Here is a 3203-nt window from a genome sequence, read left to right as displayed (position 1 = left end):
ATCAGTGAGCTGAGATAAGGTGGGGCTTTACCTAGCAAAGACTTATAGATAACCTGGAGCCAGTGGGTTTGGCGACAAATATATGTAGTGAGGGCCAGCCAACGAGAGCATACAGGTCGCAGTGGTGGGTAGTATATGGGGCTTTGGTGACAAAACGGATGGCACTGTGATAAACTGCATCCAATTTGCTGAGTAGAGTGTTGGAGGCTATTTTGTAAATGACATCGCCGAAGTCAAGGATCGGTAGGATAGTCAGTTTTACGAGGGTATGTTTGGCAGCATGAGGGAAGGAGGCTTTGTTGCGAAATAGGAAGCCGATTCTAGATTTAATTTTGGATTGGAGATGCTTAATGTGAGTCTGGAAAGAGAGTTTACAGTCTAACCAGACACCTAAGTATTTGTAGTTGTCCACATATTCTAAGTCAGAACCTTCCAGAGTAGTGATGCTAGTCGGGCAAGAGGGTGCAGGCAGCAATCGGTTGAAGAGCATGCACTTAGTTTTACTAGCATTTAAAAGCAGTTGGAGGCCACGGAAGGAGTGTTGTATGGCGTTGAAGCTCGTTTGGAGCTTTGTTAGCACAGTGTCCAAAGAAGGGCCAGATGTATACAGAATGGTGTCGTCTGCGTAGAGGTGGATCAGAAAATCACCAGCAGCAAGAGCGACATCATTGATGTATAGAGAGAAAAGAGTCGGCCCGAGAATTGAACCCTGTGGCACCCCCATAGAGACTGCCAGAGGTCCGGACAACAAGCCCTCCGATTTGACACACTGAACTCTATCTGAGAAGTAGTTGGTGAACCAGGCGAGGCAGTCATTTGAGAAGCCAAGGCTATTGTGTCTGCCGATAGGCATGCAGTGATTGACAGAGTCGAAAGCCTTGGCCAGGTCGATGAAGATGGCTGCACAGTACTGTCTTTTATCAATGGCGGTTATGATATTGTTTAGGACCTTCAGCGTGGCTGAGATGCACCCATGACCAGCTCGGAAACCAGATTGCATAGTGGAGAAGGTATGGTGGGATTCGAAATGGTCTGTGATCTGTTTGTTAACTTGGCTTTCGAAGATTTTAGAAAGGCAGGGCAGGATGGATATAGGTCTATAACAGTTTGGGTCTGGAGTGTCTCCCCCTTAGAAGAGAGGGATGACCGTGGCAGCTTTCCAATCTTTGGGGATCTCAGACGATACGAAAGGGGTTAAACAGGCTAGTAACAGGGGTTGCAACAGTTTCGTCAGATAATTTTAGAAAGAGAGGTTCCAGATTGTCTAGCCCAGCTGATTTGTAGGGATCCAGATTTTGCAGCTCTTTCAGAACATCAGCTATCTGGATTTGGGTGAATGGGAAGCGGGGGGGGGGGGGGGCTTGGGCAAGTTGCTGCGGGGGGTGCTGAGATGTTGGCCGGGGTAGGGGTAGCCAGGTGGAAAGCTTGGCCAGCCGTAGAAAAATGCTTATTAAAATGATTGATTATCGTAGATTTATCGGTGGTGACAGTATTTCCTATCCTCAGTGCAGTGGGCAGCTGGGAGGAGGTGCTCTTATTCTCCATGGACTTTCCAGTGTCCCAGAACTTTTTGTAATTAGTGCTACAGGATGCAAATTTCTGTTTGAAAGAGCTAGCCTTAGCTTTCCTAACTGACTGAGTATATTGGTTCCTGACTTCCCTGAAAAGTTGCATATCGCTGGGGCTATTCGATGCTAATGCAGAACGTCACAGGATGTTTTTGTTCTGGTCAAGGGCAATCAAGTCTGGGGTGAACCAAGGGCTATATCTGTTCTTAGTTTTACATTTTTTGAATGGGGCATGCTTATTTAAGATGGTGAGGAAAGTACTTTTGAAGAGCAAGCAGGCATCCTCTACTGACGGGATGAGGTCAATATCCTTCCAGGATACCCGGGCCAGGTCGATTAGAAAGGCCTGCTCGCTGAAGTGTTTTAGGGAGCGTTTGACAGTGATGAGGGGTGGTCGTTTGACCGCGGACCCATTACGCACGCAGGCAATGAGGCAGTGATTTCTGAGATCCTGGTTGAAGACAGCAGAGGTGTATTTAGAGGGCAAGTTGGTCAGAATGATATCTATGAGGTTGCCCATGGTTATTGATTTAGGATTGTACCTGGTAGGTTCCTTGATCATTTGTGTGAGATTGAGGGCATCTAGCTTAGATTGTTGGACGGCTGGGGTGTTAAGCATAAAAATAGAAAAAAAATGTAGGAATGTATAAAATAAATGTAATAAAAAATAATTTAGCCACACCCTTTGAGTTATGACACCTGCCAATAACAGAAGTGATTACTGCGGTAGCAGTAAATGTTGATCAACTCAAGGGGAAGATTCCCGGTGTTTGTGATGCTCGTCGTTTGTTGCGACGCAGACAGGGTGGCGAGAGTGGGGAAACAGAAGAGTTTGATGAGTCTTTTCCCATCAAAGATGTTTGGGTAAAGAAGTTATCCTGTATGAGCTTTTGTGCCAAATACATTACGTTGTTACAGGTGTCAAGCTTATGGGCATGTGGCAGCAATGTTTAGGAGGGAGATTCCTAGTTGTGAGAAGTGTGCAGAAGGGCATGAGACAAAGGAATGTGTAGCATTGGGGAAAGTAGTGGTATGTGTTAATTGTAGGGGTGCCCATGGGACTGGGGATCAGAAATGTCCCGTGTGAGAGAGGCAGATTGAGGTTTCCAGGGTTAGAGTAGTGCAGAAGTTGTCATATGCCGAGGCAGTGAAGAAAGTAGAGGAAGATGTGTCAAGGAGGAGGGATCCTGAGAGGAGTGCTGTGAGTAGTAGATATGTAACAATACAGAGGGATAGGCCAACAAGTGACATGTTTCAGTAAGATTGGATTTTTATCATTTATAGCAATGGTTATCGACTGTACTGCAGGGATGGAACATAAGTCGCAGAAAATTGAGGTTGGGCAGAGAGGTATTTGGGTGTGCGAGACTTGACATCAGAAGAGTTACAGGGTGTGTTGAGTGGTGATGTCCCATCCTTTCAGGTTGTTAGCATGAGGTAGGACTACATAGATTTAAATGTTGGAGTAGGGTGGTGTTCTTTTTTTGTGAGTGTAGTGTTAGATAGTAGGGTATTTGTTTATTTATTTTTCAAGCAAAGTATAAGGTAGTTGTACTCCAGTCTAATAGATGGCGGTAATGCAACATATATTGGATGCCAACCGCGTTAAACCTTCTCGAAGAAGAACAACATCCT

This window comes from Salvelinus alpinus, chromosome 6 (genome assembly GCF_045679555.1).
Source record: "Salvelinus alpinus chromosome 6, SLU_Salpinus.1, whole genome shotgun sequence".
In the NCBI taxonomy this organism is placed as follows: Eukaryota; Metazoa; Chordata; class Actinopteri; order Salmoniformes; family Salmonidae; genus Salvelinus; species Salvelinus alpinus.
Note: the sequence above shows the minus strand (reverse complement) of the source record.